We start from the raw sequence: 21,690 nt of genomic DNA, 5'->3' as shown, positions 1-21,690 counted from the left end.
CCTCAAGGAAACATGCCAAAGAGAGACGAGAACAAATAAAACAAAAGTCTTTACAGTAACACCATTCATAACAGTGGAAAAATGGGATGGAAACCAATGCCCAAAATTGGGAATAGGTTGTCCGCGAGCTGTAGCTGTTGGAGACAATGGAATGTCGTGTTGCTATTAACAGAAATTTTGTGTCTAGATTGCGCCGATACACTGAGCTGATACACACACTGGGGCATGGAAATACAAGCCCTGCTGCACATGTAAATCACTCGCTTGTTCACTGATAAGAATCAGAAGTTAGTGCAGTGCTGTAGAGCACTGGGATTCTAAATTTATAGCATTATTTTTTTTTTTCCTTTTAAAGTTCACCATATCAGCCAAACACTAAATTTTGGGCTGGAGCTAGAACATTTTTTTAAAAAAATGTTTTAAAAAGATCCATCATTCGCCTTACCCCTGCTGAGGAGAGGGGATTTCCCAGTCTATAGATTCAATGGACGCTCTTTAAAAAAAAAAAGATTTTTTATGTATTATTATATGTAAGTACACTGTAGCTGTTTTCAGACACACACCAAAAGATTGCATCAGATCCCATTACAGATGGTTGTGAGTCACCATGCGGTTGCTGGGAATCGAACTCAGGACCTCTGGATGAGCAGTCAGTGCTCTTAACCACTGAGCCATCTCTCCAGCCCTCAATGGACATTTGCAGTGCTGTTTATCTGTAGCACTGGTTCTCAACCTTCCTAACTCTGCCACACACCTTCTCATGTTGTGATGGCCCCCAACCATAACGTTATTTTGTTGCTACTTCAGAATTGTATACACAATATCTGATACCTACTATGTGGCCCCACCCCAACCCTCAAAGGAGTCCCAGGCCACAGGCTGAAAAACAGTAGTCTCTAAGAACCGCCAATGCAGGGATGGTCCTGCAGTTACCAGAGGACCTAGGATTAATTACCAGCACCCATTTTGGAAGTTCATAGCTTCCTGTAACTCCAGTTCCTGGGGCTGGGGGTGGGGTGGGATATGAGGGGGGTGTGTCCAATGCCCTCTTCTGGCCTCTCCAGGCACTGCACAAGCACTTATTCCATGCTCAGGTCCTATAATAAATCACACAGAGCAGTAGGGAGACACCTAGTCGCACTTACCAGGCTGTGCCTCAATAATTACATACGTCTGGGTTATGGAGAGAGACCTCGTCTAGAAAAACAAACATCATCATCATAGCATTACCCAGATGTCTAATTTTTTTGTTTTGTTTTTTGTTTGTCTGTTTGTTTGTTTTGTTTTGTTTTGTTTTGTTTTTTTGAGACAGGGTTTCTCTGTGTAGCCCTGGCTGTCCTGGAACTCACTCTGTAGACCAGGCTGGCCTCGAACTCAGAAATCCACCTGCCTCTGCCTCCCAAGTGCTGGGACTAAAGGCGTGCGCCACCACTGCCCGGCTGTAATGGCTGTAATTTATTATTATTGTTATATTATTACACATATCTGGGTAATACAAATGTCAGCCTTTAGAAACAAAAGTCTATGGAAATAGTCTTAAATAGCCTAAGGTGTCTTTTCTGTGTGTGTTGGGGGGAGGGAGGAGCAGGGAGGACAAAATAACATCAAGAACAACAGCAAAAGCTTGCCAGGGACCCTAGACTCTGTCCCACCACCGAAGCATGCGTAGGAAAGAAGATTTAGTCTGAGCTGGAGAGTGTCGCATCAGTGAGCGACACTATGAACAATAGATCGATGAGGATCTATTGTTACTCGAAAGCAGCAGAGTGCCCCGCACTGTTGGAAGTGAGCAAGCCAAGCATGGGGGGCCCCATAGCTTCAGGGACAGCCAGGTGATGTAGGACAAGAGGTTCACGCCAGTCATGCTCACCACGTGGTCATGTTCACCACGTTAAACTCAACCAGGTTTCATGGATTCATGAGGTCCTGAGGAGACAGTGTGTGACAGACCCTGAATGATCTGCCCTGCATCCTCAAGGGTTGGTGAGATCTGTTTGAAGTTGCTTTCCCAGGACGCTGACTGGTGTTTGCTAAAAGATGCTACCTTAGCCGGGAGGTGGTGGTGCACACCTGTAATCCCAGCACTCTGGGAGGTAGAGGCAGGTGGATCTCTGAGTTCAAGGCCAACCTGGTCTACAGAGTGAGTTCCAGGACAGCCAGGGATATACAGAAAAACCCTGTCTCAAAAAAAAAAAAATGCTACCTCGAGCGATATAAGACTGCAGGTGCTGGGTGGTGGTGGCACACACTCTAAATTCTAGCACTTGAGAGGCAGGTGAACCCCTGAGTTCAGGACCAGCCTGGTCTAGAGAGCTTGTTCCAGGACAGCCTGGGCTACACAAAGAAACTCTCTTAAGGGGAGGAAGGCAAAGGGATGAAAGGTCTAAACCGGATTTCTTTTTTTTTTTTCCATCAAAATTTTGATTGTCTGGAACTAAGTGTCACCTGCAAAGTTTGACCTTGCAAATAAAGCATCTAGAAGTCACCTGTTTGCCTGGTCTAACCATTATGCTAAGCCATCAAGGGAATGCAAATAAGTGATTCCAGAAATTCCTACCTTAAAAAACTCATATAAACCAGTAGTGTGTGGCACATGCCTTTAATCCCAAAACTCAAGTGTCAGCAGTAGGCAGATCTCTGTGAGTATGAGGCCAGCCTGGTCCACAGAGAAAATTCTACACTAGTGAGACTCTGTCTCAAAAAATAAAATAAGCCAGGCAGTGGTGTCACATGCCTTTAATCCCAGCACTTGGGAGGCCGAGGCAGGTGGATTTCTGAGTTCGAGGCCAGCCTGGTCTACAGAATGAGTTCCAGGACAGCCAGGGCTACACGGAGAAACCCTGTCTTGAAAAAAAAAAATTCTCATCATTGAATTTCAGAGCTAGAGCGTACTGAATCTCATTTATTAATGGAATTTCATTAAAACTGACTATGAACCAGTTAAGCACTATGGGCTAGGCATTGTGGTGTGGTAAGAAGAAGGCAGGAGAAGAGGAAAAGTGAAATCAACCAACAGGAAGTAGGTGGGGGTGGGTGGGTTGTGGAGTTAAGTGTGACGCACAGAACTCACCAGAAGAAAACAAGTATCAGATTAGAGAAGGGGCTGCGCCGCCCAGGGGAGGATGATAAGAGGAGGTGGTCGCTTCAGATAAGGTGCTTCAGATAAGGTTATTGACCGCCAGACCCCTCAGAGATGGTATCTATCTCAGGAGCTGAAGTCAGAGAGATTGCCACATAGAAGGGACAAATGGCACGCTCGCCGCCAGACACAAAGCAGAACACCCCAGGCCTCCTCACTCAGAGGGCAAACTCAGACTTTCAGATGTCCTTGCAGCCACTCATGTCTGTCAGTGATGCCCTCATCAGAGCCTCCGGAGTTATTTTGGGGACGTGATACAGACAGCAGCCTCCAAGGACAGCGATTCAAGCTTCCGTCGGTGTAGCATCCTCAGCACAGACTTCTAGGCAAGTGGGACAGATGACATTAACGCTCGAGACAGGCTGTCCCTACTGATCCCGCCAATGTTTGAGCCTCCTGTGTGAGCAGTCGCCCCTGTCCACACCAGAAATAGCAGAACCGCTGGATCTGCTCTAAAGTTACTCGAATTCCCAGCCAGCACCTGTCTAATCTCACAGGAAGCCTGTGGAATGAGTCATGTGGAGGTCCCATGCCCACCGAAAACACCGAGGCAAGGCAGGGCGGGCGGATTTATGATGCGCTATCATCTGAGGATCACGTTCTGCTCATTAGGTCTGGCTAAGTGCTCTCAGGAATCCCGTGAAGAGCTTTGCAGCAGAGGGAGGCAGATAAGTGGGACGGCCTCTAAGTGAATCCAGATGGAGTGGCAGGTACCGCGCAGGGGAGGGGCTCGGTCTGCAAACTCACTTCTCCCTCCGACGCCTGGGATTAACGCTGTTGCCCCTTTGCTGTTGAGTTGTGCTTGCTGTTTATATGCACTTAGATGATAAGAAAGGTTGAGGAGAAATGCCCCAGAATGCTCCTCAGATAGAAAACAGGAACTTTAAATCACCTTTGAAGCCCAATGTAGCCCACGTTCTGGGGTCTCAGGGAAGACCGAGAATTGAGAGTCGAATCGCTGCAGCTCTGAAAGGGTAGTGAACATTCCTCTCAGTTCTGAAAATTCTATGAAAACCAGCAGGAAGGAAAGTCCCTTGGGTTTGTTTACAAAGAGATAAGCTTAAAGCCAATTTAAAAAGAAATCATTAAAATAATAAATAGTAAAAATAGAGAAAAGTGTATTTCTCATGGGAAAAGAACTAGAAGAGATATTTTTAACAGAAAAGCAGATTTTTTTTAAGTTTTAGATTTATTTCATGTGTGTGGATGTTTTTCCTGTACATATGTATGTATGTATGTGTATATATATGTGTGTGTGTACTACAGGCATGCTTTGTGTCCAGAGAGGCCCCAAGACAGCACTGGATGCCTTGAACTGGAGTTACATCAATTTTGAGCTGGGTGCTGGGAACAATCACATCACTCAGGGGCCAAAGCAGGAGGATTGCCACGTGTTCAAGGCCAGCTTGGGCTACAGAGTAAGTATCAAACTAGCTGGTTAATAGCAGTTACTAGTTAGACCTAGTTACAAGCTACTTAATACTAAGACCTTGTCTCAAAGTATGTGTGTGAACACACACACACACACACACACACACACACACGTTTGTATCAAAAAAGTACATACTTATATATCACTGTATCTATGAAGAAAGATGTTTCAAAAATATCTACAAAATTAAGAGGTGATGACCCATGCCTTTAATCTCAGGACAGCCAGGGTTACACAGAGAAACCCTGTCTTGAAAAACAAAACAAAAGAAAACTCCACAAAATTCTCTTGTCTCTCTTTAAATAAAGCCTAATTTTCCATCTGCGATCACAAAAAGCACAGGGCAAAGCTATTAAAGTGAAAACCATCTCAGTTAAGTGAGGAGTGCACCTACTTACCCTATCCCAGAAGAGGAATCATTTCACCATCTCTAAAACAATCAAAAAGAGGCGAATGGACTTTTAGGGGCTTTTTCAAAAGCAGGATAAAAAGAGAAATGAGTTGATGATGTTAAGTCTGGGGAAATCTGGCTACCTGAACTAATTTTATCCAAAGATGTAAAACGTTAAGTTTAACCAAAAAAATCAAGGCCTGATTTTTCTTGTAAAAGGGTTAATTTTTTTTTTCCAAAAAGACACATATACTCACTACTGGGTTTTGTTTTTGCTTTTTTTTTTTTTTGTCATCAAAATAATTTGTAATAGTTAAATGCCTCATATATATACATCTTCTAAAACTAAAAGTAATATGTACTCAACCAGTTTTTAATATCTATTTGGATCATTAAACATGATAGAAGTATTTTTAAAAAAATCTCTTTTTTTTAAGATTTATTTATTTTTATTTATATGAGTACACTGTAGCTGTCTTCAGTCACACACTAGAAGAGTACATCGGATCCCATTATAGATGGTTGTGAGCCACCATGTGGTTGCTAGGAATGGAACTCAGAACCTCTGGAAGAGCAGTCAGTGCTCTTAACCGCTGAGCCATCTCTCCAGCCCCTAAAAAAATCTCTTATGAAGTCCTCTATGAAAGGAAATTGTGAAAAGTTCCTGATTAGACAGAAACCGTTCCATCTTCAAGGAAAATACTCAGTGTAACTTTGGCTTCACGAAATGAACTGAGTAGTATTCCTTCTATTTTGTGGAACGGTTTGAAGAGTTTTGGTATTACGTCTTCTTTGAAGGTCTGATAGAACTCAGCACAAACCCATCCGGTCCTGGGCTTTTTTTGGTTGGGAGATTTGTAATGACTGCTGCTATTTCTTTGGGGGTTATGGGCTTGTTTAGATGGTTTATCTGATCCTGGTTTAACTTTGGTATTTGGTATCTGTCTAGAAAATTGTCCATTTCATTCAAAGTTTCCAGTTTTGTTGAATATAGGCTTTTGTAATAGGATCTGATGATTTTTTAAAATTTCTTCAGTTTCTGTTGTTACATCTCCCTTATCTGATGTTGTTAATTTGGATATGGTCCCTGTGTCCTCTGGTTAGTCTGGCTAAGCATTTATCTATCTTGTTGATTTTCTCAAAGAACCAGCTCCTGGTTTGGTTGATTCTTTGTATGTTTGTTTGTTTGCTTGTTTGTTTGTTTGTTTCTACTTGGTTGATTTCAGCCCTGAGTTTGGTTATTTCCTGCCGTCTACTCCTCTTGGATGTATTTGCTTCTTTTTGTTCCAGAGCTTTCAGGTGTGCTGTCAAGCTGCTAGTGTAAGCTCTCTCCAGTTTCTTTTTGGAGGCGCTCAGAGCTATGAGTTTTCCTCTTAGCACTGCTTTCATTGTGTCCTTTAAGTTTGGGTATGCTGTGCCTTCATTTTCATTAAATTCTGAAGTCCTTCATTTCTTTATTTCTTTCTTGACCAAGTTATCATTGAGTAGGGTGTTGTTCAGCTTCCATGTGTATGTGGGCTTTCTGTTGTTTTTGTTGCTATTGAAGACCAGCCTTAGTCCGTGGTAATCTGATAGGATGTAAGGGATTATTTCAATCTTCTTGAATCTGTTGAGGCCTGTTTTGTGACCAATTATATGGTCAGTTTTGAAGAAGGTACTATGAGATGCTGCGAAGAAGGTATATTCTTTTGTTTTCGGGTGAAATGTTTTATATATATATATGTGTGTGTGTGTGTGTGTGTGTATATATATATATATATATATATATATATATATATATATATATATATATATATATATGTTAAATCCATTTGGTCCATAAGTTCTGTTAGTTTCAGTGTCTCTGTTTGCGTTTCCATGATCTGTCTATTGATGAGAGTGGGGTTTTGAAGTCTCCCACTATTCTTGTGTGAGGTACAATGTGCGCTTTTGAGCTGTAGTAGTTTCTCTTATGCATGTGAGTGTCCTTCCTTATCCTTTTTGATAACTTTTGGTTAAAAGTTGCTTTTATTCGATATTAGAATGGTTTCTCAAGCTTGTTTCTTAGGACCATTTGCTTGGAAAATTGTTTTCCAGCCTTTTACTTTGAGGTAGTGTTTGTCTTTGACACTGAGGTGCATTTCCTGTATGTAGCAAAATGCTGGGGTCTTATTTTCATATGCAATCTGTTAGTCTATGTCATTTTATTGGGGAATTGAGTCCATTGATGTTAAGAGATATTAAGGAATAGTGATTGTTGCTTCCTGTTCTTTTTGATGTTTTCTCTTTTAATGTTTGTGTAGCTATCTTCTTTTGGGTTTGTTGAAAGAAGATTAAGGTCTTACTTTTTCTAGGGTGTAGTTTCCCTCCTTGTGTTGGAGTTTTCCATCTATTATCCTTTGTAGTGCTGTATTTGTGGAAAAATATTGTGTAAATTTGGTTTTGTCATGAAATATCTTGGATTCTCCATCTATGGTAATTGAGAGTTTTGCTGGGTATAGTAGCCTGGATTGGCATTTATTTGTGTACTTTTTTTTTTTTTCTGTCCTGGCACTCACTCTGTAGACCTGGCTGGCCTCGAACTCAGAAATCCACCTGCCTTTGCCTCCCACTGGGATTAAAGGCGTGCGCCACCACCGCCTGGCTATTTGTGTACTTTTAGGGTTTGTATAACATCTGCTTAGGATCTTCTAGCTTTCATAGTCTCTGATGAGAAGTCTGCTGTAATTCTGATAGGTCTGCCTTTATATATTACTTGACCTTTATCCTTTCTTTGTTTTGTGCATTTGGTGTTTTGACTGTTATATTATGGGAGGAGTTTCTTTTCTGGTCCAATCTATTTGGAGTTCTGTAGGCCTCTTGTGTATTTATGGGTATCTCTTTCTTTAGGTTAGGAAAGTTTTCTTCTATAATTTTGTTGAAGATATTTACTGGCCCTTTAAGTTGGGCATTTTCACTCTCTTCTATACCTATTATCCTTAGGTTTGGTCTTCTCATTGTGTCCTGGATTTTTCTGGATGTTTTGGGTTAGGAACTTTTTGCTTTTTGCATTTTCTTTGACTGTTGTGTCAATGTTTTCCTTGGTATCTTCTGCCCCTGAGATTCTCTCTCTTCTATCTCTTGTATTCTGTTGGTGATGCTTGCATCTATGGCTCCTGATTTTTTTCCTAGTTTTTCTATCTCCAGGGTTGTCTCCCTTTGTGATTTCTTTATTCTTTCTATTTCCAGTTTTGGGACCTAGATGATTTTACCTGTGTTCACAGGCTTGTCAGCAGTCCTGGGAGACCCACTGCCTCCTGGTGGTATTTCCGGTAAGGAGTGCTGAGGCACAGGATCAACTCCAGTGCAGATGAAAACCGGAAGCCCTTTCCAGTGGTTTGGCTAAAGAGTGTCCAATCAGTTTCCAGTCATTCAAGACTTCTTCAACTTTTGAAATAAACCTTTCCCACTGGAGGCTGTGGTGAAGTCTGTGATCTCAAACACTTCAGACTCAGGCTCGCTGTCTGCCACCAGGAAGGAGGGTTGGAGTAAGGTTAGGTAGGCAGGAAGAGAAGAAAGACTCATAAGATTCATATCTAAACCGGGCAGTGGTGGCGCACGCCTGTAATCCCAGCACTCTGGGAGGCAGAGGCAGGCAGATTTCTGAGTTCGAGGCCAGCCTGGTCTACAGAGTGAGTTCCAGGACAGCCCGGGCTACACAGAGAAACCCTGTCTCGAAACAACCAAATCCAAAAAAAAAAAAAAAAAAAAAAAAGATTTATATCTATAAATTAAACCAAGGACCCAAGAAAACACACACACACACACATACACACACACATACACACACATACATACATACATATATATATATACACACCACACACACACATCTTTTTATCTTTTATGGAAATGGGGTCTTAGTGCATCATTTAGGCTAGTCTCAAACTTCTGAATTCAAATGATCCTCCTGCCTCTGGCTTCTAAGTACCTGAGACTACAATACACTAGCTTAGAAGAAACTTGAATGAAAGGCTAGAAGAGAGGCAGGAGTCAGTGCTGATGCTAAACACTGTAAGCATAGACAGTTGCAGAGATCAGCGAGGTCCTGGGAAGGATGCAATTCCAAGCAATAAAGCTTGGAAAAGTGCTGAGACAGTGTGTGTGGCGGAAACAGGCACAGGATAGGCTGAGAAGAGAGAAAGCAAGGTATATAGGCCCGGCCGATGAACTCAGTGTGATGACACCCGTCCTGGAGAAGCGGGGATCTTAGCAAAGTCATGGCAGGCGAGTGTGTGAACAAAAGTAGAGGTGGAGATGAAGGATGACCAGCACAGAGGTGATGCCCTAGGCCCCCAGCGGTTAACGGAATGTGTAGAGGCGCTGCCAGAGTTAGCTTCATCTGTGCTCAATCATGACACAGACCTAGAGTCACCTGGGAAGAGGGAAATATCAGCTAAGGAATTGCCCAGATCAGGTTGGCCTTTGGACATGCCTGTGAGGCATTTTTTTTATATTGCTAACTGATGTAGCCCATGCCCAGGCCCACTGTGGGCAGTGCCATCCTCCACGCTGTCCCCAAGTGGGCCTGGGCTTGTTTTTGAAAGCCAGGAAAGACAAGCCAGTAAACAGCATTCCTTCACGGCCTCTGCTTCAGCTCCTGCTTCAGCTCCTGCTTCCAGTGCCCTACTTTAGACTCCTGCCCTGACTTCTCTCCCCAGTGTACTTACTGTAAGCTGAAAGAAACTACCCCCCTCTCTCTAAGTTGCTTTTGGTTATGGTGTTTATGGAAACAACAGAAAGCTAAGGAGAAGAGGTATCATCCAAGAGGGCAGCCTTCCTGTGTTTCACAGTGTGAATCCTTCCAGTTCTTTCTCTGCTGTGGAGTCAGTTACTCAGGAGCATCTCCCATGTCTGCCTTTTCTGCCAGTTTTTATTCTGCCTCAGGCATGCCCAGCTGGTAAACACGAGTTGTGGTTTGAGTATACCTAGCCCAGGGAGTGGCACTATTTGAAGGTGTGTCCTTGTTGGAGTGGGTGTGTCCTTGTTAGAGTGGGTGTGTCCTTGTTAGAGTGGGTGTGTCCTTGTTAGAGTGGGTGTGTCACTGTGGATGTGAGCTTTAAAATCCTCATCCTAGCTGCCTGGAAGCCAGTCTTCTTGTAACAACCTTCGGATGAAGAGGTAGAACTCTCAGCTCCTCCTGCACCATGCCTGTCTGGATGCTGCCATGTTCCCACCTTGATGATAATGGACTGAACCTCTGAACCTGTAAGCCAGCCCCAGTAAAATGTTGTCTATGAGTTGCCTTGGTCATGGTGTCTGCTCACAGCAGTAAAACCCTAACAAGACAATGTGTGTCCAATTCATCTTGCATAACAACACTGTAACACAGTAACATTTGGAAGTGGGATCTCACTGTGCAAAAAGTCTTATCCAAGCATCCGGGCTTGACCCCAGGTTGATGATGAGAAGATCAGGCTCTGGGCCTCAAAGTGGGGTGTGAAGGGAGAGTGGAGAGGCAGGGCTCGCTGCACAGTGACGAGGCTAGGGAGGCGGCTGTTAGGTCTCAAACCTGAGAGAAATGAGATACCCACTCAAAGCAGACCTGGGCGCCAGGTAATCCCAGAATCCCTCAGTCCCTAGCTGTTACAGGGCCCTCCTGGCTGGCATAACCCCTTACCTACTCTACACTTCTACAGCCCAGGACTGGGACGCCCTTTTGCCAGCTGCCCTTCCATATGTAATCCAACCATTTTGGTTACCTGGTCATTTCCTCTGCTCTCTTGGCCAGTCTCTTGGTCAGCAGCTGCTCTCCCTGAGCCTAGTCACAGGGCCCAGGGTCATGTCCATTCTGGACTCTCCCAGAAGTCCCTCCCTCTGGCTGTGCGCTCCTTTCTTCTGTAATAAACTTTCTCCTCCAGGAGCAGTCAAGTTCTTTCCTTTTTTTTATTTCATTTTTTCTTTTTCATTCAGTGGTAAGACCCAGGTAGGAGGCAACCAAAGGGCAACCGGACCAACCAAGAGGAAGAGAGGGCAGAGAGCCACTAACTCAAGGCACTGTGTGACCCTGGGCACCTTTCTACAGCCTCCACCTTCCACTTAGACTTCCTCATACACACAGAAGCAGCTTTGTTTCTTGGTTTTGCAAAGTTGCGAGCATGCATCAGGACGCAGACCTCCTGGTGTGTCTTAGCCTATTCTATGATAGCAGTCTGACTGACAGATTACAGTGAACCGATATGTACTGGTTCACAGGAGGTTGGGAAGCCCAAGACCGTTCAGGGCTATGTGTGTGTGCACGCATGTGTGTCCATGTGTGTGTATGTGTATGTTTGTGTGTGTGTGCATGCATGTGTATGTGTGCATGTGTGTGTGTGCACTCATGCGTGCATGTGATATCACCGCGGGATAAAAGGAAGCGAGAGGTGGGAACAGGCGCAATGGCAGGCCCAGTCCACTCACTAGGCCGAGCTCTTGCAACCTCACACCTCTAAGGGTGCCTCACCTCAGGAGCTTACGGTGGTGATTACATCTCAGCATTCAAAAGTTCAGATGAACCTCAGTTTGGGACACAGCAGACATGGAACCATCGCGCTATGTAAAACGTAGTGTCTTCCCTTACCAACTGCAACAAAACACAAGTTGAAAGTACCTAAAAGTCCAGGATGAGTTGGCACCCACCCCTTGGCCCCAGTGCTCGAACCCTAGAGGGAACAGCTGAGACTCCCTGATACCTGGCTCTCTCACTGTGTAGCTCTGGCTGTCCTAGAACTCACTGTATAGAACAGGCTGGCTTCAAACTCACAGAGATTCATCTGCCTCTGCCTCTGCCTCTGCCTCTGCCCCACTGCCCCTCTGCCTCTGCCCCTCTACCTCTGCCCCTCTGCCTCTGCCTCTGCCCCTGCCCCTGCCCCTGCCCCTGCCCCTGCCCCTGCCTCTGCCTCCCAAGTGCTAGAGTTAAAGACTCACTACAATTCAAGATGGTTTATTACAGCATAAGAGATTCCCTTCCTGGTTTACCTGTTCCTCCTCGCCCACCCCTACCTCCCACCTCCACCACCCCTGCACACACATACCCCTCCCCGAAACCTCCCCTCCCACAGCTATTCATGTTCCTCACCCATCTCAGCTTGGCACCTTCTGCTTTCCTTTACACACATTTGTGTCTTTTGTCTTTGACTCAAGAGTACTCTAAGAAAATCATGTCTCTGGTTTGATGCTGGCCCTGGCTCTAGAATCTCTGCACTTTTTGCTGCAGATAGGCCATACCTAATATGTCCTCAAGATAGATCTGTTGGTCCTACTATCTGTCTCTGGCCTTTGAACTGGCCTGTTAATTGCACATTTCTAACTGCCACATCCCCATACCTTCCACCACGAAATACTGATAATCTACCTGCCTCTGCCTCCCAAATGTTGGAGTTAAAAAACCTACCCTCCTACCTGGGTCTGAATTTAAGGGGTGTCCACTAAACACCCCCAATTCAAAATGGCTTATTACAGAATAAGAGGTTCTCCCTTGATTAGCTTGTGCCTCATTTCCCCAGGAAACGTCCTCCCCCACCCCATCTGTCCACTCCCCTACCCCTGCATACAACCCCATGTACTAGAGGATAAAGCTGTTGGAGTTGTGATTAGCACGTATGTGGTACCTGATGATACCAAGCAAAATAGTATTAAATACTCGTCAAGTGAACACGGCTCACTTCAGGTGGATATGCAGCTTCAGTTTATAGTTCCCTCTTGCTGTGTAAAATTAGAACCAGTTGTTAGGTTTTCAGAAAAGGCTCCACCTTGCCAAGCACACTGGCAAAGAAAATGTCTCTTGTAATAAAAGGACACAATATCCTAATCTCTCCCTAGCCCTACCCTGCAAAAACACAGTTATTACTGCATTCCCAAGCATCATGGAATTACAACTCCCTGCCATTACAACCAACTCAAATATACACAGAAAGAAGAGGAGGAGGAGGAGAAGAAGGAAGAGGAGGAGGAGGAAGAGGAAAAGGAAGAAGAAGGGGTGAGGAAGGGGGAGGAGAAGAAAAAAGAGGAGGGGAAAGAGGAGGAAAAAGAGGAGGGGGAATGGAAGGGGAGGAGGGGAAGAGGAGGAGGAAAGAAGAAAACTAAGAGGAGTGGGAAGAGGAGGGGGGAAGGGAGGGGTAGAAGGGGAGGAGAAGGAAGGAAAGAGAAAGAAAGAAAGAAAGAAAGAAAGAAAGAAAGAAAGAAAGAAAGAAAGAAAGAAAGAAAGAAAGAAAGAAGAAAGAAAGACAAATTTCTTATAATAAAGTTACACCTATTCTAACAAGGTCACACTGAAGGGGGCGGTTCTGGTGCTAAGGTCCTATTCCTCAATTGGTTCTTGAATTTTCAGTAAAGAAAGCCAGGGCCAATTGTAACTTTGTTATAAGAAATTTGTCAGCAGGGCAGTGGTGGCACATGCCCGTAATCCCAGCACTCTGGGAGGCAGAGGCAGGCGGATTTCTGAGTTTGAGGCCAGCCTGGTCTACAGAGTGAGCTCCAGGACAGCAAGGGCTATACAGAGAAACCCTGTCTCCAAAAAACAAAACAAAACAAAACAAAACAAAACAAAACAAAACAAAAAAATGTGTCACCGACCATGAGTCACTGGGGAAGTGTAGCCCAACCTAAACCACAGTGGCAATGGGCTTTAAGGTCATCTGCTTAAGCTCCATGCAGGGCAGAAGAGCCCGTCTTCTCCTGCCTGCCTTCAGATCAAGATGTAGAACCCTTGACTCCTCCAGCACCATGTCTGCCGGGATGCCGCCATGCTTCCTGCCATGATGATAATGGACTGACCCTCTGCACCTGTAAGCCAGCCCCAATTAAATGTTCTCCTTTATAAGAGTTGCCTTGGTCATGGTGTCTCTTCTCAGCAATGGAAACCCCAACTAAGACACACACTAAATGTAATTTAAAATGTTTGAAGTGCCTGGGCAGTGGTGGTGCACACCTTAGATCCCAGCTCTTGGGAGGCAGAGTCAGGTGGATCTCTGAGTTTGAGGCCAGCCTGGTCTACAGAGCAAGTTTCAGGACAGCCATGGCTACACAAAGAAACCCTGTCTTAAAAAACCAAAAAAAACAAAACAACAACAACAACAACAAAAATCTATTTTTGAAGTCTGACCATGAGTCACTGGGGAAGTGTAACCTAAACCACAGTGCGAAGTAACTTTACCCTTCATAACATTGCATCATTTAAAAGACAGAAAATAACTCTTGGTTAGGACACATAGAAACTGGAATGTTTGCTGATAGGAATGAGAAATAAGGCCACATGGGAAAACACTCTGGCAATGCCTCCAAAAGATAAACATGAACTTACCCTATGATTTAGCAACTTGTAACTTGTAACAAAACGCCAGAACCCAAATAGCTTAAACAACAAACCTCTCACAGCTTGTGGGTTCGGAATTACAACATCAAGGCCCCAGCCGTCCTGGTGTAGGGTAAAGGCTACTTCCTGGGTCATAGCCAATTTCTTGCTATGTCCTCCCACCACAAAGAAGAATCCAGGGGTTGGGGAATGGCTCGGTGGTTAAGAGCACTGACTGATCTTCCAGAGGTCCTGAGTTCAATTCTCAGCAACCATATGGCGGCTCACAAGCCATGGGGTCTGATACCCTCTTCTGGTGTGTCTAAAGAGAGCAATGGTAAACTTATAAACATAAAATAAATAAAAAATCATTAAAAAAAAAAGAAGAAAGGAAAAGAAAGTCAGGTGGTGGTAACACATGCCTGTAATCCCAGCACTCTGGGAAGCAGAGGCAGGCGGGTTTCTGAGTTCGAGGCCAGCCTGGTCTACAGAGTGAGTTCCAGGACAGCCTGGGTTATACAGAGAAACCTTTTTGGAAAAAAACAAATCCAAAAAACCAAAAAGGAAGAAGAAGGAGGAGGAGGAGGAGGAGGAGGAGGAGGGGAAGGAGGAGGAGGAGAGGAAGAAGAAGAAGGAGAAGAAGGAGAAGAAGAAGAAGAAGAAGAAGAAGAAGAAGAAGAAGAAGAAGAAGAAGAAGAAGAAGAAGAAGAAGAAGAAGAAGAAGAAGAAGAAGAAACCAGAGCCAGCAGATCTCTTGGGACTGGAAAGACACTAATCCTCACTCTCATCTGATCATAATCCCTGGCCAAAGACTCTATTTCTTTCATTTATTGAATTATTTTTATTTTATATGCATGAGTGTTTTATCTGAATGCATTTCTTTTTTGTTTGTTTGTTTGTTTGTTTTTTGTTTTTTGGATTTGATTTTTTTGAGAAAGGGTTTCTCTGTATAGCCCTGGCTGTCCTGGAACTCACTCTGTAGACCAGACTGGCCTCGAACTCAGAAATCTGCCTGCCTCTGCCTCCCAGAGTGCTGGGATTACAGGCATGTGCCACCACTGCCTGACCTCTGAATGTATTTCTATGTACTACTTGTGTACCTGGTGCCCATGGAGGCCAGAAGAAGGTATTGGGTCTCCAGAACTGGGGTTACATATGTTTGTGAACTGTCCTATCTGTGCTGGGAATTGAACTCCAGTCCTCTGGGAGAGCAATCAGTACTCTTTTCTACTGTGTCATTTTTTCAGCCCCGAGACTCTGTTTTAAAGACCATCACATTATAGGGTAGGGTTTAATCATGTGGACGTTAAGAAGAACAGTCACATTCTGTTTATCACACACACAGCGGTGAATGCCTGGCGTGACTGAGAGCAAGAACTCAGACAAGTAACTGTACCTCATTATTCACAGTAGCCGTAAGACTAAGTGTCCATCAACAGCAGAACAGATAGAACTTGTATTTTCATATTTTATTCTTTCTATATAGAGATAATTGTTTCTTAAGAAGACACAAGGTCAGATACAAGTTACAACATGAATGTAGCTTTGATCGTACTCTGCTTAATAAAATGAACCAGATATAGAAGAACAAAACCCACAGGATTTCACTTGTATGAGGTACCTAGACTAGTCAAGTTCACAGAAACAGAATGGAGGACTGAGGCCCTTAAGGGGTGAGGCTCATGGGAACAGGAAGTTATTGCTTCATTGGTGTAGAATTTTGTTTGAAATGATGAAAAGTCTCAGGAATAGATCATGATGATTGTACAATATGTTGCAGAATTTTATACTGAAGTACTTGAAACAGCAAGTATTTCACCACGAAACATCACAGAGTATCCTTTCAATATTAGTCAGTTAACCAGGCAAGCTCACAATCATAGCTATCTTTCTGAGCGTTCTGTAGGACTGCATACACCAGTCAGTATCAGTTCCTCCGTCCTCACAGAAGCTCTGTAAGGGAGATATACTGTTATCCACATATATCAACAACACATAAGGATGCTGACATTTTCAGAAGATAAGTAACTTTTCCAGGGTCATAAAGCCATCTTGTAAAACTAGCTAGTTTAAACGCAAAAATGATTTCAAATTACTTAGTTGAAAGTTAAAAGAAAGTTTTGGTTTTTAGTTAGAGCTTAAAAAAAATCTGAAAATACTTACAATTTTTTGGTTCCACGTATATAGGCGATCTGCATGCATATTTGTCTGTGCACCATATGTGTACAGTGCCCACAAGGCCAGAAGAGAATATAGTATCCCTTGGGACTCAAGTTACAGAGGGTTGTGAGCCACCATGTGGGTGCTAGGAACTGAACCACGGTCCTCTCGAAGAGCAGCCAGTGTCCTTAACTGCTGACTCAGATCTCCAGCTCCTGAAAACAATACTTTTATATAAAATGTATCCTTTTATTTCTTAGAATCAACTTACTTGTGTGTCTGCTTATCTGAGTGTATCCACAGGAGAAAGGGGCAGAAGAGGGCATTGAGTGTCCCCTCTATCATTGTCTTCCTAGTCCTTTGAGACAGGGTCTCTCCCTGAGAGACAACATCCCTGTCTCTGCCTCTCTCAGACCTGAAATTACAGGTATGTGTGGGACACATGGCTTGCTGCATGGGTGCTAGTCTACAAACTCCACTCCACATGATTACACAGCCAGTGCTAACTGCCTGGTCATCTCTCCAGCAAGAGAATTACACATGGTGATTTTTTTTTCTTGTATTCAAGAAGAAGAAGAAGAGATGGCGCAATAGCCACTGTCCCAGTAAAGCAAAGATTCCAGTTCCACAGACTGTTAACCCAAAATAGTGCATGAGCGGCTTCGATGGAGTCTTTGCTTGCCTTGAAAACGTCAGCAGCAAGGCCTCCGCTGCCCTGAGTTTCAGTTTCCAGGCTTTCACATTAGCTCTTTAAGCTCCAAACACTCAATGGACTTTCCAGGCCGGAGTTCCAAACACTTACACACAACACGTGCACACACACCTTGAACGTGAACATGGTGTGCTGCATCACAGCAAGGCCCCACTGTCAGGTACTAATTTCTGTTCTAATTTGCATCCTGTTGCAGTAATAAAACACCACATGACTAAAACCAATCTGAGAGAAAAAAAACAAACCTTACTTAGCTTACAGTCCATCATCTAGGAACGCCAGAACAGGATCTCAGGACAGGAACCTGGGACCAAAACGGAAGCACAGATCATGGAGGGACATTGCTTTCTGGTTTTCCTCCTCAGCATGTGTTCAGTCAGCATTCGGACACAATCCAGGCCACCTGCCCAGGGGTGGCGCTGCCCAGAGTGGGCTAGGCCCTCCTCCATCATCAGTAATCAAGAAAACACCCTGCGAGTAGCCAGGCGGTGGCGGCACACGCCTGTAATCCCAGCATTCTGGGAGGCAGAGGCAGGCGGATTTCTGAGTTCGAGGCCAGCCTGGTCTACAAAGTGAGTTCCAGGATAGTCAGGGCTATACAGAGAATCCCTATCTCGAAAAAACCAAATACAAAAAAAGAAAAAAAGAAAAAAAAAGAAAACACCCTACGGATGTACCCGCAGGCCAACCTGGTGGAGACAGTTCCTCAGCTGAGGTTCCCTCCTCCCAAACGGCTCTGTGTTTGTGTCAGGCTCACGGCTGAAGCTAAATGTGACCCATTCATGAGTGAGATAAGACTCATTCTACTTACAAACATGGTGTGTTCCTTTCATTGTATGTGGGAATACTGTGATTACAAAGACTGAAAAATTGGAGCTGGAGAGATGGCTCAGCAGTGAAGAGCACTGACTGCTCTTCCTGAGGTCCTGGGTGTTGTGATCATAAAAAGAAAAAGAAACAAGAAAGTGTTCTACAGCGGTGTGGGGGGAAGGGTGTGCCTCAGCGGGCCCATGCCGAGGCAGCCCTTCCCCTAAGGAACCAGACACAACAGTATAGCATAGAATAGAGTTATTCAGGCCGTGGGAGGGGAGTTAAGTTAAAGGGGTAGTAGAGGCAGAGAGAGGGAGAAAGTAGAGAAGCAGAGGCTGGCCATGACCATGTGGAGAGAGGGAGAGGGGAGGAGAGCCCAAGGCGGGCAAGAGAGAAGCAGAGAGTGAGAGAGGTAAGAGAGATAAGAGGTAAGAGAGAGAGGAGGGGCTGAGCAGCCCCCTTTATAGTAGGCCAGGCCTACCTGGCTGTTGCCAGGTAACGATGGGGTGGAACTCAGACAGAATCCTAACACTGAGTTCAAATCTCAGCAACCACATGGTGGCTCACAACCATTTGTAATGAAATCTAATGTCCTCTTCTGGAGTGTCTGAAGACAGCTACAGTGTACTTTCATATAATAAATAAATAAATCTTAAAAAAAAAAAAGAGAGACTGAAAAATTGTTAAGACTTTGTGATTAACATTAAGATGCTACAGAGAGGGCTGGGGAGAGCACTTATTACCCATGAAGCGGACTCTGATTCCCAGCTCCCACTGATGGCACACAAAGATACTTAACTTCACGTCCAGGAGGATGAAGTGCCCTCTTCTGACCCCCGTGGGTATTGCAGGCATATGGTGCACATGCATACACAGATGCAGGCGAAACACCCATACCCATTAAATGAAAAATAATATTAAAATAAAATAAAATGCTACAAAAATAGTCACACAAAAGTACCAAAGCTAAATATTGCTTCATCGACCATGCAATTAGACTGAGACACATTCCAAATGTCCATGCTGTGAAAGAAAGTATTGACTGATGTCAAGCAATAGTGGGAACTTCTCTAAGTTGCCAGAGACCCCCCTCCCCCGCGCACACCCAAATACTCGCAAATGATCAAAACATCATAAAGACCTGAAAGCAAAATAAGTATGAGAACAGCAGTAGTCAGAGGTGTTTCTAACCTGCTCATCGCGCTCATGAGCTTCAGGTGACCCTTGGACAAATCTGCCCGAGCTGAGAAGGAGCCCGGGTCACTGAAGGTGAGAGGTTTCTATCACTGAGTGAGGCCTCTCCCTAAACGGACTTCATTAATCTGTGCTTGGTCTGCAGGACGTTTTATTTTCACCCCGGGCTCTGTCCTATGTCAAAATTTGCCAAGTATTTCTATGAATCCCATGATAATTCAACATCCGTTCAAAATCGTGCCTATTGCTTTTTAATATCCCCATTCAGCCATTAGATTTCTGATGCATGGGTTTTAATTTTTAATACTAAGCACATTCTACATCTTAGGCCAGGGAGCGTGCGGCCATTATGCAGTTAATGAGTTTCTTCGTTATAAACCATGCAGCGAGCAGTGGTTTGTTTAAACTTGGTCAAACATTTACAGTGTACGCGCAGAACTTTGAGGGAGGAAATCCTCTTCTTTCACATGGTAAAATTTAATGTTAGGTGCAAAATTTAAAAAAAAAAGGAAATTAAAGAAAGAAAGAAGAAAGGAAGGAAGAGGAAGAAGGAATGAAGGAAGGAAGGAAGGAAAGAAAGAAAGAAAGAAAGAAAGAAAGAAAGAAAGGAAGGAAGGAAGGAAGGAAGGAAGGAAGGAAGGAAGAAAGAAAGAAAGAAAGAAAGAAAGAAAGAAAGAAAGAAAGAAAGAAGGAAAAGGCTAAAAAGTGAAACTTTGGGGAAATCAGGAAGCATGTATATTGTGCTAACACACTTTAGAGGTGGAGACTGTGGGGTGAGACAGGTAGATACCTACAGGCAGCCATGAGGAAGAGATTGAATCCTCAACAGACCCCCTAGTGCCCACGCGCCTTTACTAAAGAGCAATCAGGGTCTGAGGTCTTAGTATTCCAATTTTCTCAGGAGTCCCCATGACTAATCATGTTTATGGTTCTGCCTTTTAGATTATAAAGCACTTCTGGGAGCACTTGCCTGTTAATCCCTTGGGGCAGGGGCTCTAACCAGTTGATCTGGACTGGCCGGTCTGTCTAAAGAGGCAGTAGGAATGTTAAGAACTTGGCCTTTATCCCTCTCAGGAGGGGAGGAGGTGAGTTATCTTCTGGAAACCTAGGATCTCTTCTTTGATAAAACGAGGTTAATGCTATTTACCTTGAAGGCTGGTTGTAAGGTTGAAAGGGCTCTTAGCTTCTTAACCACAATAGATAGCATCTGCCCTGACAGCCAGGTCAGTGGGAAGGCAGCCCTTTGGCTCCAGAACTGCTTCTTCAGCTGGGGAGAGTGTTTTTCCTGACAATAGTTAGGGACAAGGAGCTCTCCAGGCCAGGTCAGCACCACCACCAACACCCAACCCACGCATAAACCAACAATCTCTTGAGATTGTTCCCCCCCCCCCCCCCCCCCCCGCAGTTCAGATTAGGCTTAAGAGTCAGGAGAGATGAGCCCTCCAGGTATATTGAAAAGGATTCCCCTAAGACAATGGCCAGCCTTGCCACAAACTGTCCATCTCCAGAAGAGACAATGCCACGAGGCATGGGGGTCTGGCCAGTCTCCTCTTCGTAGTGTGGTGTGCAGAATATTTGTGTGTGTTGAGGGGTTGGGGGTGCTGCTGACAGCAAACAGGTAAGAGAAGGAAAGGTGTGGGTCTAGGACACACTTCTGAGGAAGCCTTGCTGCTGATGAAGACTGCAGACCAGATAGATGCTTAGTCTGACTTTAATTAGCACATAGAAACACACATACACACACATACATACACACATACACACACACACACACACACAGAGGCTCTCACAAATTAGCATGACCTCTTCTTCAAAAATGGCTTTTTTTAAATAAAGATTTTATTTGCTTTATTTTATGTATATGAGTACACCATTGCTCTCTTCAGAGACGCCAGAAGAGGGCATTACAGATAGTTGTGAGGCACCATGTGGTTGCTGGGATTTGAACTCAGGGCCTCTGGAAGAGCAGTTGGTGCTCTTAACCTCTGAGCCATCTCTCCAGTCCCATCAAAATGGCTTTTTAACATAAAGGTCCCAGCCTGTTGTACTTCATCCTCCGTAGAGACGTGTTTGGTTTATGAAAGTAAGGAGAGCTCAGAAACCAAGCCCTCAGAGACAGAGATTGGGGGAGTCCGCCAGGTCAGAGGTTACCATGGAGACGTCACCTGGGTTCTGGGGCTCAGCTCCCCTGTTCACTATGTGAGGTTTGTTTGCTCTGTTTTAGACAAGGTCTTACTATGTAGCTCTGGCTTGCCTGGAATTCGTTATATAGACAAGGTGAGACACAAACTCACAGAGATCGGTCAGGCTCTGCCTCCTCCTGAGTGCTGGGACTAAAAGTGTGTGTCGCCAGCCAAACTTGGCTTGATTTGTTTTTGGTTGGTTGGTGGATTAGCAGTGCTGGGGACCAGGTGCTAGAGTTGGCCCCCAGCCCAACCTAATGTGCATGTGGCCGAGCCACTTGCTATGTCTGTGCTCCCCTCACCCGTGTACGTTTTAGATAATAGTAACCTACCCACAGAGCGGCCTGCGTGCTGGATGCATGGCTGTTGCTAAGAGA

At 44.5% G+C, this 21,690-nt stretch overlaps 1 long non-coding RNA gene across 1 annotated transcript; it reads left to right on the top strand.

The window, feature by feature from the left end:
• The first annotated feature begins 3,091 nt into the window (after positions 1–3,091).
• On the top strand, positions 3,092–8,386 carry LOC127668610 (uncharacterized). Its single transcript, XR_007974123.1, has 3 exons — positions 3,092–3,849; positions 4,406–4,557; positions 8,205–8,386. It is a non-coding gene; the product is annotated as an uncharacterized LOC127668610 (long non-coding RNA).
• The last annotated feature ends 13,304 nt before the right edge of the window (positions 8,387–21,690 follow it).

Source organism: Apodemus sylvaticus, chromosome 18 (genome assembly GCF_947179515.1).
Source record: "Apodemus sylvaticus chromosome 18, mApoSyl1.1, whole genome shotgun sequence".
Taxonomy (NCBI): Eukaryota; Metazoa; Chordata; class Mammalia; order Rodentia; family Muridae; genus Apodemus; species Apodemus sylvaticus.
The sequence above is the reverse complement of the archived record's forward strand: the minus strand, read 5'-3'. Positions and strand labels throughout refer to the sequence as shown.